This window comes from Nanorana parkeri, unplaced genomic scaffold (genome assembly GCF_000935625.1).
Source record: "Nanorana parkeri isolate BGI_ZX_2015 unplaced genomic scaffold, ASM93562v1 scaffold4, whole genome shotgun sequence".
Lineage (NCBI taxonomy): Eukaryota > Metazoa > Chordata > Amphibia > Anura > Dicroglossidae > Nanorana > Nanorana parkeri.
This window is the reverse complement of record NW_017306272.1, coordinates 930,592-946,208: the sequence shown is the minus strand read 5'-3', so window position 1 is coordinate 946,208 and position 15,617 is coordinate 930,592. Positions and strand designations below refer to the sequence as shown.

The window sequence follows — 15,617 nt, the reverse complement described above, 5'->3', positions numbered from 1 at the left end:
TGCCCCCCCTTGCCGCCCTGTAGTGACGCCTATGCATACAGGGAAATGCTTCTGGAGTCTTCCAGCATCAATATAAAAACAAACCTGTAGTAACAAGCCAACACTGACAATATGTAGCAATTGCTGCTCAAACAACTTGGCTCTATTGTGTGGGGGACACAAATATGTGCAGGTGCCTACATATTTATATATTTTATACAACATTTTTTTTAGTTTGCTTTTGATAAATAATATTTGTTAGATGATTTATGGCCAGAGCTAAAAAATACATGAATTCTTAGATTGTAAGCACTCACGGGCAGGGCTCTCCTTACCATCTTGTCTTGAATTGTATTGTAATTACAATGTCTATATTGTAAAGCGCTGCGCAAACTGTTGGCACTATATAAATCTGTATAATAATATTACCTATCGATATCTTTTTCTAAGCTAAGAGGTGAAGCTTTAGGCTAACTTTCAAGTTTTCCAGATTCTCTCTTTGCTTCTTTGATTAAAAAAAAAAAACAACTGTTGTTTATAGCAGCCTTTCTCAACCAGGGTGCCGTGACGAAGGGTGTACTTTCTTATTCATATGACTGTATATAAAATGGGAAAAACAGCTTGCATTTCCAGCAGAAAAGGACATGCAGCCCTTACCCAAATGCGAAGAAAAACAAACACAGTGATAAATACACATGAAGACTGCTCCAAAAGATTCAAATCAAACATCAATTCAAACATTACAAATCCTTCCAAACATGACTGCTACAAGCCCCCCCATGTGATAGCAGATGGTGGTGACAGGTACTCTTTAAGGTGATGCTGGGGGTCCAAAAGACCCCCATGTAAAGTAGATTAAATAAAGCTGGGGTAGGCAACCTTAGCACTCCAACTGTTGTGGAACTACGAATCCCATAAGGCAATGCAAGACTTAACAGCGACAGGCAAGACTCCCAGAGGAGAGGCATGATTGGATTTGTATTTTCACCAGAGCTGAAGTGCCTAGGTTGCCTACCCCTGGTATAGAGATTGTACAATTAGGCTGTAATACATATTGCTAATTTTATACTTTTAAAACTTTAAATTAAAGTAGTTTTACTCTTTGTAGTAAACCTAATGGAGTTCATTGCAGAATTATTCTCTTCAATTTTGCCATCTTTCTCATACATTTGACATGCCAACACTAAATGGGGTAAGGCACACAAATATTGTAACATTCACCTGCTTACATATACAATCAAAATACTGTACATGGATCACTCACAAGTCAATGAGCTTTGGCTTTTAGTTGAGCTTTCTGCTTGTCATGGCCCTGCCAAGAGTGAGGGAGATCTATGGACTGCCACAGAGATCCAATGGGACTGAATCCTGCTCCAAACCATCCAAAAATAAGGAAATGATTAAGGAAATATGAACTCAATAAAGTTTCTACAATATAAAGAAAACAAATTGACAGCACAAGCCACCATTCTACCAAGCAAGCTATAAACAGCAACACAAGCATGGAGGTTTTTTTTTTCTTCCTTATTCTGGCAACACAGTATAAAGCTCCTGAAGCATTGTGAGATATCTAATCATACAACATTTCCCAGGGGCTATCAGTACAGATGTTACGGAACACCCCAAAAAGTCTCCATTAGCTACAAATTATACTTTTACAGATTTTTATTTTATTTTCTATTTGTTTAGAAACATTACCTTGCCAGCTGCACACCTCCCACAGGGCTCTGCTGATTGCAAAGCACAACCTGTCCACCTTCTCCCTAAGAAAGACACAAACATGTTTAGTTGTATACCAGTCATAATTAATCTGAAAGGGTCTCTGCGGAGGGGAGTGTGTAAGGTTCTTCATCTGAAGGTTTGTGTGTTCTAGTATTGACTATGCAAAACTGTGTCTAAGGAAGGAACCAGCGAAGCATTAATTGTGAATCACAACAGAAAAAAAATAAACTCCGATTCACATGAGACAACTTAAGTCAATGTGGAATGTTTACTCAGCGCCGTGAATCGCAGGGCATTGTGCAAGTAAGTAGCCACTGAGACACCAAGGCTGAATATAGGAAATGGCTACAGTATAACACTTGTATAAGCACCATACACCAAGTAAAGCTACACCAAGCACTGGATTCAGCCATTTTGCCTGCTGCAAGAAAAAATTGAAAAGGTAAAACGATCGATGCGTCCAGGGATAGTGATTGATTCCTAACCACATGTAATTTTATCACATACGATTACAGGCGGTGCGTCGGCATTCAAATGCCGCTTGTAAATGGCAGATTAGGGATTCCTGCTGCAGGAAATTGCCAGTTCCTGATGCAAGAATCCTTAATCACACCTAAAATATAGGTGTGAATAGAGCTTTAGGTTGGGTACACCCCTGGGCATTTTTTAGAGCTGATCAAAGCGCTGAAAACCGCTCAAGCAGTGAAATCCCATCATTTCCTATGGGCATGGCTCCCACCTGGGCGTATTTCAATGCGTATTTCAACGCCCTACGCCCGAACTAGTACAGGAGCTTCTTTTGGGGCGTATTTCCGTGCGTATCAATTGGTATTCCCGAGTGTAGCTCGGGGTTAACAAAGCGGTAAGCCCGAGCCACACTCGGGAATACAGCGTAGGTCTTACCTTGTCCGCGATCCCACTGTGTCCTCCAGCCGCTGCCGTCTTCCGGGTTCCGTCCCTTGCGAGCGTCCGCGTCGCAGGGGGGCGGAACCAGCGGGAAAGTTTGAAAGGTTAAAAAAAACAGAAAAAAAAGATAGAGAAAAAAAAGGAAAAACGTGCATAACGCCCAGGTGTGAACCCAGCCTTGCAGTAAGTGCTGTGGGCTTACATTAGAAAGCTGGCAGGTTGCCAAGTTTCTGCTGCCAAAAAAACCTAGGGAACGTGAGCTGCGATTTCAGTGCCTTTGTATTGAGGCACTGAATTGTAAAGATAGGTTCTCCACAATGCCTATAGCTACAGAGGTGAATGAGGGCTTGTAATAAAGTGTGTTATTGCTCATTTATAATATGCATTTTAAAGCCCAATTAAATCCCACTAACAAATAATACCATTAAATTCAGGGCACATAATTTAGTCAAGAACGTTCTGTAAAAACCTCTGTGCACCAGACTATACAATTAATGGTACTGGGGTATTGCCCAGGGGACCAGCAATCTGGCATAAGAGGTCCAACACAACACTAGCCTAGGAAAGTACTATAGGTCTGTATCAGCACACTCCTGAGCAGGGATAGAGGGCATAGCTGATTGCAGACCTGTACTGCCCGTAGCACCACCCAGCTCAGACTGAGTGGCAGAAAGGCAATGCTGCAAGTGCTGTACAGGTTCCTTGGCATTCCAGCAGGGAGAGGAGTACTGTAAACAAAGCAGGAGACCAGCAAACCAGCTTTACAGTAAAACAACAAGATGCCAGGCAACAAAGGACACTAGGACTTTGAGTTTGTGTGTCCCGGGAGTGACGTTCAGACGCGTACTACAGCTGCCAGTGTGTACAATCTGGTATCTGACACTAGAACGGAATCAGAGGAAGTGAAGTAAAAACTATCAAAATGGCTAAGGAAATTGAGTAAGCAACAGTTGACTGATCTATTTGAAAAAACGGGCAAGTACAATTGGGCTTTCATATGCATAGTCTAGGCTACTACTACTACAGCTGCACTTTAAAGGCAACATGCCATGAGATACACATGGAGGATGTCACTGCTCACTTTTACTTCTAAAAATGCAGTTGGTGGGCTCACATGTGGACCTTCCCTTCTGGCTTAACTGTTTTGAATTACAAACAAAAAGCAAAGTGTAAGTAAATAAAAGAAGGGCACAGACAAGGCAATCTACAAGAAGTAATAACATGCAGCTTGTGGGGTCTGCTGTAAGGCAGGACATTCACTTTTAAATATTTAAAACTGAGTAAGGTCCACTTCAAGCATTTGTCAACACACATTGATCAATTGCAGTGCAAATGAAAATCACATCCAGAACGAAGACCTTAATCTTCTGGCCTAACAATGTAGTTCACTGCTTATACCTGAAAGTTTCCTAAAAATGGACAGATGGCCATCATCCACAGCAAAGAAAACGATGACAGGAGAAAGCTCAAATTAAAGGCAATTAACTCACTATTGTGGGTGTATGTATGTCAATTTTAAATATGGCATGTTTAGTGTTCTTTCTACCCATATTGAATGTGGAATTATTTGCATAATTAGAATATTAAAATATTACAATTAGGCCAAATATGTTACTTCAGTTGTCTTTCTTTAGAACATATGTTGGATTAGAATAATGTGAAGCACATGCTGTGCTATTTTTATAGGATCCTTCCTTATTAAAAACATGTTTACAAGCAAAGAATTTTTTGGCTTCAACATCAAAATGTAAAGAACAATTATCACAACACTGATTGGAGCTCAGTAACTTTTATGACTACCTCAACTAAAGAGAACCATTCATGATGGGCTTTACGCATGCATCTGAATATTCAGAATTGACCCTTCAGTCTTGAACCCCTCCAGATGCTCCCCAGAACACCAATAGTTTTATAAAGCTATGTCTAATTTTTGTTAGTCCATTGCCATGCCTCTGCAAAAGATCACACACCTGTACTGTCCAAGCATGCATGTCTACATGCTACACAGTCACCCATTTTATTTTGAAAGAACAATTACTACAGGGTCCAAAGGGGATTTCCCCCATAATCGATGATGCTTTAAATATACTAGACAATTCCAGCCCACAAAGTTGGCCTATAAGGCTATGCATGTTCAACATTCACTAAAATATACTCTCCGATACACACATACTGTGAACGAATATTCAACATTGACTGTAATCCACATGAAATGAGTGTCACAGCTGAACGTGTGAAAAAATTTCAACCAAGCGGATAAACTTTTTCGGCTGATATGCTGATCACCCATCGGTGTCTGAAACAGTTGTTTAGGAAAGAATGCTGGTAAACCATAGCTTATGGAATGGGCTTTTATGGTAAAGCCAAGGACCTAAGCAAATATACTGTTAAAAACAACTTTATTCATCAACATTAAAATTCATAAAATATGCATGTCCATATATTCCACAAAACCTCTCTAGTACATCATACAGACTGGATAATAGCCTGCATTGAATTCACATATCTTTAATGTTTCAGGGTATCCAGTATAGATGCATATAAGGGCTTGTAGACTTGACAGTACAGTAATGGTGAGTGGTCCTCATGCTCAACGTGTTTAGCTGAGGGAGCTTCCTCAGAAGGAAAGGGAATATTGTGGACCGACACAACTAAAACCAAATGCTGGAGATGCCAATACGACTTGGACTTACGTGGGGGCTGGGGGGGACACAAATACTGTAGTAGATGGTCACTGGTGGATATCCATCTACCTGTTGTTGAAACTGCCAAAGTATCCCTGCCCAGCCAGTTTCAAGTAAATGGATATCTGCCAGTAATCATTTACCACAGTATTTATTTGTAGGTTAGAACCAGTGGCGTCACAAGGGGGGTGCGGCCCGCACTCGGGTGACACCATTGGAAGGGTGACACCAAAATGACTTAGTCATTTTGGTGTCACCCCCCTCTGAAAAGCAGTATCAGGAGAGAGGAGGGGACCCGGCGGCATACCTTATCCCGCCGGGTGACTGTCCCCTTCACTCTCTGCCGGCGTCCATCACCAAGATGGTCGCCGCCGCCAGGTATCAGAATACTGCCGCGCGTGCGTGGTGACGTCACACGCATGTGCGGTGATGTCTCGGCGGGGTGACACTCGGTTACTGCTCTGGGCGTCACCCAACCTCGGGACGCCCCTGGTTAGAACGCCACTTTTTTTTTAGCTTTCAGGGTCCTTACTGGGTAGATTAACCCTATCTTTTTGCCCTGGGGAGCATTATCACTAGGGCCAACAGACAGTGATGGGAAACTAAAGTTCAACAGTTGTAACTAGAAGAAGAGGTGAAGGTAAATCTCCCAATGGGGACACTTGTCCTAGAGACAATTTTCTTGGAGAGACTGCAAAATATTTGATAAGGCACTACATGCAGGAATTTGTGAATAAAACCGGTATCGTAAGTATCATAAGTAGTAACCAACATGGCTTCATGAAGGACTGTTCTTGCCAGACCAAACTATTAACATTCTATGAGGAAGTCAGCATTAATTTAGACAGAGGAATACCAGTAGACATGGTTTACCTGGACTTTGCTAAAGCATTCGTCACAGTACAGTTTACTTCATAAACTAAGGTCTATCCATTTGGATGAAATTGTATGTACATGGGTGGAAATTTGGCTGGAAGAACGGATCCAGAGGGTAGTAATAAATGGGTAATTTTCTAATTGGGCAAAGGTTGTGAGTGGGATGCCCCAGGGTTCAGTCCTGGGACTGATCCTGTTCATTTTATTCATTAACGACATAGAGCTTGGACTAAATATTTCGATTTTGTTTTTTGTGGACGGTACTAAACTGTGTAGGGCAGTAAATTCCGATCAGGAAATATTCGCATTTCAACAGGAACTAAATCAAATTGAGGCATGGACTACAAGATGGAAAATAAGATGTAATGTTGAAAAATGTAAGGTTATGCACATGGGAGCAAATATCTTGTGTGCAAACTATCACTTTGGGGTGCTACATTAGGGAAGTCAAACATGGAAAAAGACCTATCAATAGTAAGCAATGCCAAGCAGCAGCCAGCAAAGCAAACAAGATACTGGCATGCATTAAAAGAGGGATTGTAGCAAGGGATAAACTAGTAATTCTTTCACTTTATAAAATCACTGGTTCGGCCTCATCTTGTGTATGCGATGCAGTTCTGGTTGCCAACTCTCAGGAAAGATGTTCTCGAGCTGGAGAGAGTTCAGGGATGGGCTACAAAATTAATTAAAGGTATAGAAGGCCTGAGTTATGAAGACTGCCTTCCAAAATTAAACTTATTTACCTTGGAAAAAAGGCGATTAAGAGGGAACCTTATGGCAGTCTTCAAAATCATTAATGGGGTCCACAATATTCGGAACAAACTGTTTAATCTGAAGTCGGTATTGAGAACACAGAAATACAACAAGAGGTTAGAAGAAAGGGGGTTCCGTCTTAGAATTTGTAGGGGTTTTTTAATGTGAGAGTAGTGAAATTGTTGAATTCCCTTCCACAGGCAGTCGTATCTGCTGATAGCATTGATAAATTCAAGACATTTCTGGATGAGTTTCTTCTTTCCCCTAATATACAGGGATATGGGAAGTGTTAGAGCCAGATAAATAGACACATACTCACATAGGTTGAGCTGGATGGACCCTTGTCTTTCTTCAACCTTACCTACTATGTTAGCTTGGCACTAAACTTTATGTTGCATTTCCAAAACAGGAAGCAAACTGAAATCTCCCCAACGGGACAAAAGCAGGAAAAAACAAAACGGCAGGGGTTTTTTTTAACACTTTCCCAATAGCTATACATTTTCTGAGGATTCCCTGACTGTGTACATTACACTGTAATCCTTTTTTTCTTACCATATTTATCAATCTGACTCTATAGGACAAGGCAATAGGCAGAACTACGTTGTAAATAGTATTCATTACCTGTTGTGCACTGGTATGCATTTTCAGGATGTTACATACCCATTATAGTCCAAGGCAATTGTTCAGTTACTTTCTATTAGCCTTCCTATTTTTCTATAGACATTGACAGTAAAAAATTGAATGTCCATATAGAACCAGTTAATCTGTTCTCAAGTGTAAATAACTATAGTCCCTTTAGACACGAAGGTGAGCATAACAAAACAAACAGGGCCGTTTGACACAATGGATATAGTTCAACAGCCTGTACAAATATAATGGCACAAGGCAAGGTCATGAACGAGGTCCAGATTACAAAATCACTTTTATTTTAAAGTGTATAGAAAAGTCGAGTTACATTTTAATTATCTTTCCCTTCCATTTTCACCTTTGAAGCATATTTACACTCCGTTTATGAAGTAATTCCAGCACAAATAGCTGTAGCTTTCAATCATTTTACATATGAATACTTCAAGATTATGTATTTTAGCTAATGTGGTAATACTTCCCATCAATTAGGTGGCATTCTACTTTGCAGCAAGTTTCTTTTTGAAAAGTTTATTTTAGTAATCATTAATGCCACCATAATGAAGCCAAACAGCCTAATGGGCTGACGTTTAGGTGGACCTGAAGAACAAAAATGTAACAGACATTAAAAGCCTACCAGTCCTTATATTTGGTGACGGCATTAGGTTTTCCTTTTTCAGGCATTTCTCTAGTTTATCATCACCTGGTGATCCTGCCAGTAACCCACTTCCTGTCCTATGGTGACCTCACTTACTCAGGGTTGTCACCCTAGGACAGGAAGGGTATTAGGTAGGACTATAGAACACCAGCCCCCTCCTCCCCAGGGGTGAACTGGTCAAGGCTGATAGGACTGCTAAAGATAACACCACAACTGTTTTTTTTTGTACTTATCGAACAGGTATAACAAAGGACCTTCAACGGTACGTTTAACGGGGAGTGAAAAAGAAAAGTTCATTGCTAGGATTGTCCTTGAACAAGGACAATATTGCACAGCAGCTTGACCTTTATCATTGGACAACCAAAAGCCTAATAATCACTTCTGCAACTACACTTTGTAAACCTGACTGATTGTGTTCTTTTAGGACCTGAACAAAATTCTAAGTCACTCACTTAAAACTTTATTTTGGTTTGTCAAAATATGCCCCATATCCATAAGCTGGGTACATGCAATTTTGCCTTTTTGAAATATCATCTAAGTAAAGTTGAGGAGACTTCCATACACTCACTACAACAGCATCCACACACAGGGTCTGCAGCTAATAAAACTGTCTTTTAGAAATCAACAGTGGTTTGACACATGATCACAATCTAAAGGCTGAAATATATTACTCTTGCAGGAAAAATTTGCACTGTATGTCCAAAAACGACATAAAGAAAAGCCACCTCTTTGCCTACCATGGCTAATGGTAAATCTGGTCCTACATCCACAAGTGTGTACATTACCTTTTTTTGTGATAAACGACGCGCGGCTGTTTCGGAAGCATGGACAGAATCGCAGCGGGAAACTGCGCGATCCGCCTGGGCGCCATTAGAAACATTAGCGATACATTATACAGCAATGCCAAATGGCAACCAGCTATAGAGGATTACAAATCCCAGCAATGCATCAATACAGAATATTATGAAGCTAAATACTCTGTGTTGCTCCTGGATGCAGCGGAGAATCTCAGGAAGGCTGTGCAGCATCTCAGGAGGCTGTGTGGGCTCTCAGATGGGCTATGTGGGCTCTTTTAGGTGGGCTGCGTGGGCGAGTACGAGTAGTCGTGAAAATGCCCAGTATTGGCACTGATAACGATACCGGTATTGGTGCTTCCCTACTGTAAAGCTATGCATCTTAAGAAATCTGTTTGTATGACAGTGTACTTATTAGGCAGCCTTTTCCGCCTCTACTGGTGAACTATAGCCATATCCAAAATTCACACAGTGGGTGCCGCTGTGGGCACCCTTTTGGCCAATATCCCTCGATCAGCTGTCACCAGAAAAGAAATAGAAAGAGCACGCTCCAATGTGCACAATTGTTACTGTAACAACTGTCCAAAAGATAATTTCCCTTACTTTGAAGATATTTCCCGCTGTGTCTGAGGGAAAAAAATAGCTTTGGTTTTAACTTTTTTTTACTTTTAGGGGCTTTGGGGAAATATTAGGGGTCTAAAGAGAGGGGTTAAAATAGAAAAAGAGATAGAGAACACAGACTCCTCAATCTATTTTTCTGCAGCCCCTGTTATAAATGAACAGGAATCCTCTATACTGAGTGTTCATTCATAACATGAGAACATTGTGTGTTTACTATATCCACAATCATGACTTAACAGGAAGTGATGTCAATCACTTCCCATTCAGTCATACTTGAGGATATAGTAAACATAATAACAAATGGGGAAAGGAGAAGCGCTTCAAATAACAATAAAGTGGACAAAAAACTCCTGGGTTCCAGCGTCAATCTATAATAAGCAAGGTTCCCCGAAAAAAACGGAATCCCAAAATAGGAGCTGTCTATAATAATCAAACAGGTAATGATAATGTAACAAATTTTAATGAGAATTAATAATAGAGTAGAAAAACATATAAATACACCTACTGACAAAGAACATCTAAAATCAATTAAAATGACAAACAAGTCCTCCCTGATATAGCCCAGTGTTGATTGATATAGATGAGAATCTAGTGACCGTTAATGGTGGTCACTAAGAGTCACTGATATTGGACACAAGCGCTGTGTTAGGAAAGCAAATACTCAGTATCAAAAAAGAGAAAAAGAAGGAATTACTCACTTCTGATGTGGTTTAGGTGGTAAGACGGTTCCTAACAAAAAAAGACTTCAAGCATGCAAGCAGGCTTCCTCATTTCTCTTTTTTGATACTGAGTATTTGCTTGCCTAACACAGCGCTTGTGTCCAATATCAGTGACTCTTAGTGACCACCATTAACAGTCACTAAATTCTCATCTATATCAATCAACACTGGGCTATATCAGGGAGGACTTGTTTGTCATTTTAATTGATTTTAGATGTTCTTTGTCAGTAGGTGTATTTATATGTTTTTCTACTTTATTATTAATTCTCATTGAAATTTGTTACATTATCATTACCTGTTTGATTATTATAGACAACTCCTATTTTGGGATTCCGTTTTTTTCGGGGAACCTTGCTTATTATATATAGTAAACATACTATGTCCTCAATTATTTACAAGCACTCAGCGTTCACTGATCGCTGAGTGTTTGTACTCGCTCTCCTTCCTGACACGCTGTCACAGGAGGCTGAGCGAGCACAGCTCAGTCTCCTGTGACAGCACTGCAGGCTGTCTCTGCCCACACTGCTCTCCTCTGATCTGTGACAGGAGGCCGAGTGGTGCAGGGAGGAGAGACACCGGCCGCTCACATCGCTCTCCTCCTGCAGCTCGCAGCCGTCTTTGACAGTTTCTCTCCTCCCCGCTGGGACACAGAGCAGTGCCCAGCGAGGAGAAGAGAAAGAATGGATGCACCACCTGTATCGGCCAGAAAATGGCACTTTTGGCACAATGCCAAAAGTGCAATTTTCGGCCGATTTGATTCGATTTGATCCCTACAGAATACCACCATCTATAGGAGTACTACAAATCCCAGCAATACATTATACAGCAATGCAGAATATGTTTCAGCGGCCGATATTTCGGTGCATTACTAGTTTTAACCTTTCCCTAATTTATCCATAATTTGAAAAATAGATATGTTTTAAATGTATTTAGAATTTCCTAAAATGGAATATGTTAGGATAGAGTTCCATCAAAATACTTGTATTTTGTTTTGGAGAGAGTGGGGACAGGTTAGAACCTCTGTTAGGTATTAATGGCTGTTACTGTCCCCAGTAGGAAGATTTCCTCCCACTTACTGTAAAAGACACATAGCAAAAAGTAACAGGAAATCAAGCCATTGACGGCTGTAATTGGAACAGGAGTCGACATTAACCCCTTCATATGGAGTCTGTTTAAACAGCCCCGATGCTGGCGACGTACACTGTTCTTTCACCTTTTTTTTATCACTTTTTTTTCCACTTAACTTTATTGCTATACCACAGGAGCTAACAAGCCCCTATCTTATAGTTTTTGGAGGTGACAATCTCTCTTTATGGAACCGGTCACCTCCAATATAGAAGATCAAGCTCAGCATTGTGCTCAATCTCCTGTACAGCCACAGTTTGGAAAGCTGATACAGGAAAGTGTCAGGGACTTACTCAGCCGCGGCGTCTGGTCCGCAGATCCCGGCCCCTCCTCCAGCTCAGACGTCACATCGCGACGTTGCGCTCCTGGGCCGCCAATCGTAGCTCCGCCCACCGGCTCCCTCGGTAAAAGGGAGAGGGAGATTCAATTGCTCGGCGTTCAGTCAATGGAGACTCTACGTTAAGCAATAGCTCTCCTGACCGTTGCCGGAACCACCTTACAGAGCCAGAGACCTGCTGCACACTGCTAGGAATTCGGGGCCTGTTCCTCCCCCTGCATCTCTCTAGCCATCTCAACCGCAAGTACTTGTGATAGGTGTACTGTGTATACTGACTTGGCTGATTGCACTGCCACCTACTGAATTGAACTGTTACTACAACTCTTCTTGCAATATACTTTACCATCCTGTCATAGAGTGCTTATCAATATACATAACCGCCTATTACCACCAACTGAACTCAGCAGTGACTAGAACTAACCTGTGCCATACCCTCACATATGAGATTAATATTGTGGGGAATCTATTTTGTTACCCTTGTATGCTGTAATACATTGGGAGATTGTTTATTTCCATAGGTGGTATATGATGTTTGTGGGAGCTGCGCCCCCTCACCTCGCCTAAGAGGGTTACAGCAGTCTCCCCAATCTGAACCATCTCCTACTCAGAGTGGGCTGTGTCCTAAGATCCTTAGTTGAGATCCATAAGCAGTGGGTAGATTGTTACAGAAAACTGCAACTACAGCTCCTGTGTCACTGATCATAGAGCAGATCAGAGAACGTACATTCTCCAGCCTGCTCCTCGCCCTCCATCCTGAAATCATTGCCATGTTCTCTTGTCCCCCAGAAGAGCAAGGACCACGAAAACCAAGGCGGGGACGATGGACCTTGAAGGGGGTGGCCGGACCATGGAGGGGGGGCGGCGGGGAAGGTGGGGCAGGACAAAGAGGCTGCTATAACATTGATCTGGGAGGCTGTAAAGCTGCCCAGATCAGTATCACAAAAAGGAGCAGCGGCTTCCCCACTCTGCATTTAGCCCTGCTTGCCTGAAACAGGGCTAAATGTAGAAAAAAATGCCTGCCCGGTGCCAGGAACTGCATGTCTTGGGAGTCAGATGATAGGAATTCCGCACCCCTATGCATGTTCTTAACAAACAGTAAATAAGCTGTCAGGCAAGCCCTCATTGAACGGTGTAGTTGCAGGCATTGTGGTTCAAAGTTCATAACAGAGCCACTATAGTCTTGATGTTTATATTAGGGAAGATGTTTTTAACCTACAGCTGCACCCTTGGGTCCCACCAAAGACAGTCAAGGTTAGAAAAATAGACTGTTTTAGCATTGTTCACACACACACACACACCTAGATGGACCTGTGCCTTTATTCAAACTTATCTAATTTGTAACTATAAAAGCCACTGTTAAAGATGCTGAGAAACGGAACCTGAACTGATCTTGTGGTATAAACTGACCACAATGCTTGCAGATACATAATCCAGGAAGGGTTTATGTTAACGTTTATTTACTGCTTGTTACGAATATGTAAATCTTTCAGTATCTATACTCTGGCCACAGGTTCACTTTAGCTGCCACCTTCCTCTACATCACCCTGCTTCAGTTTAGCCACTGGGAGTAAATAGAAATGCCCTGAATACATCCCACTAATAGTGTTGGTGTTTGGTCCTTTAGGCACACAGTGCTGTCACATGGAAGGAGGAGGGTAGATAGTCCTCGGTCTTGTGTGGCATCTAATCTTTAAGATATCGGGTTCACTTTAACAAAATTTTACATCAGTTGTATCACTTTCACATGTATATCTCAAAAAACATTACACAACTACAGTTTTTCTTTAAGAAAAACACTTGCAGCTAATTCCTGCAGTGTATTTTCCGCCCACCTTATGCCTTTCCCTGAAGGTAGCACAGTGCATTATTTGGCAGGAAACAGGTTAATTTTCAATAAGCTAGCAAGGAAAAAGAAAAAAATCACTAAAACTAGTTAGTGGCAAGGCAACATCTAAAAGCAATAAACTCAAAATTAAGGGATAAATAATTTAAAGCACATCATGAAAAAAGTATTAATAATTCATCAGATAAATAATTTACTAAATAATCAAATAAATAATGAAATACATAAATAAACCAGCAAATAAATAATTCTGCAATATAAAGGAAATTGTGAAGTAGTAAGCAAACGTTGACAGATGCATTCATTTTTAACTCCGTTCATCCCAGGGTTCACTCACTACAAAATAATGTGTTGCCAAGCATTGTATAAATGTATATCCTTGCAAAAAGCAGAGTGCTGTGAGAAAGGGCTGCACAACCAGGCAAGCTTTTATGACAGTTGTAGGGAGAAATAAATTAAGATACAGTAGACTATCACAGTGATGGAAGTTGCACCTTAAATATAAATTGGATGCAGTAAACACATCATTAGCAGTTTGCAGTGTTACGCGATGCCTTGTTCCCGTTTTCAACACTTAAAAGTTATTGCCACAGGTGGAGAGAAAAACTCCATCAAATTATTGGCTCGGTATTTAAGTCTTTTTTTATATGAAATAGTTCTACTTGAAAGTCTGCTTTCAACTCTTCACTATGCTAATAATTATTCTAACAACCAAAATAACAATTGCTTATTTTTTTTTCTCTTTTCCGTCTGCAGTCAGACTAGAGGAAGGCTCATGGAGTATTTTAGCGGAACGTGTGCTAGCAGACTGAGGCCTGTTTCTTGCATTTAATTTGACATCCAATCTGTGCAACCTGGCACCCATTCAGATGTAAGGAGAGAACTGGATAAGGACAAAATTAACATGTAACACGTGGTTAACTTTTAGTTAACAAGTATCACATGCCTTTTGGGATTGAAATTAAAAAAAAAAGATTACAAAAAAGACTTGTTTAACTATAAGCGTGCTGCGTTCTATTTGTTTTGGCTGAACATCTCAACTTTGGGCAGGTTGCCGTGCTGTGTCGATGAAATGAGGTCGTGAAAGCTATCTGTCAATGTCTTAGTGATCAGAGCCTCTATTGTCACTAATACTTTCTAAATTAGATACAGACACTTAAATGTCAAAGCTATGGATTGGATTAATAAAGTAGTCTTAATTCCAACACTAATTTACTACAGGAGAAACCTGTCTAATTGAAAGCAAGGTAATGCTTGAAAGAAGGAGGGCCGGAAACCTCTAAATGTAACCAATAAAAGGGAACCTTAATTTAAATATGAATTTAACCAGTTGACATCCGCGGTGTTAAACCCCCTTCCCATCCAGTCCATTTTTCAGTATTCAGCGCTGCGGTACTTTGACTGACATTTATTCCGTCATGCAGCGCTGTACTGAAATGAATTTTATACCCTTTTTTGGGGACAGATAGAGCTTTCTTTTGGTGGTATTTATTCACCACTGGGGTTTTTATTTTTTTACTATATTAAGGAAAAATCACCGAAATTAAAAAAAAAAAAAACAGTTTCACCTATATTAAATGATAAAACATTTATTATTACCCAATTTTTTGGTAAAATATAAAAGACGGGGTCACGTCGGGTAAAAAGACACCAAACATGTCAAGCCTTAAAATTGCGTGCGCAAAAACTAAAAAAACGATAATACCCAAAATTGGCCATAGGCGACGCTTTAAAAGCTGTTAACGCTCATCAGTTTAGTGTTATCAGTGATTGATGGCCCTAAAATGATTTCTCTCACTGCGAGGTTCGCGGCGATATGTAACATGTGTAGCGCAATTGTAATTTTTGCGCGCTGGGGCACCGGACGCGTATTTACGTTTATAGGCGCGTAAAAGTGGGGGTGGGGGAGTTAAACATTTTGGGGGGGGTTTTCCCCTTTTTTTATATGTGACTTTTATTTTATTTTACTTTTTTAT

The 15,617-nt window shown here is 40.8% G+C and overlaps 1 long non-coding RNA gene across 1 annotated transcript in view; it reads right to left on the bottom strand.

Moving 5' to 3' along the window:
• Window positions 1–1,674: 1,674 nt before the first annotated feature.
• Window positions 1,675–15,617, bottom strand: part of LOC108804428 — a 32,461-nt gene continuing 18,518 nt past the window's right edge. Inside the window, exon 2 of the long non-coding RNA XR_001942361.1 lies at window positions 1,675–1,742. This is a non-coding gene — a long non-coding RNA (uncharacterized LOC108804428). The remainder of the gene's footprint in view (window positions 1,743–15,617) is intronic.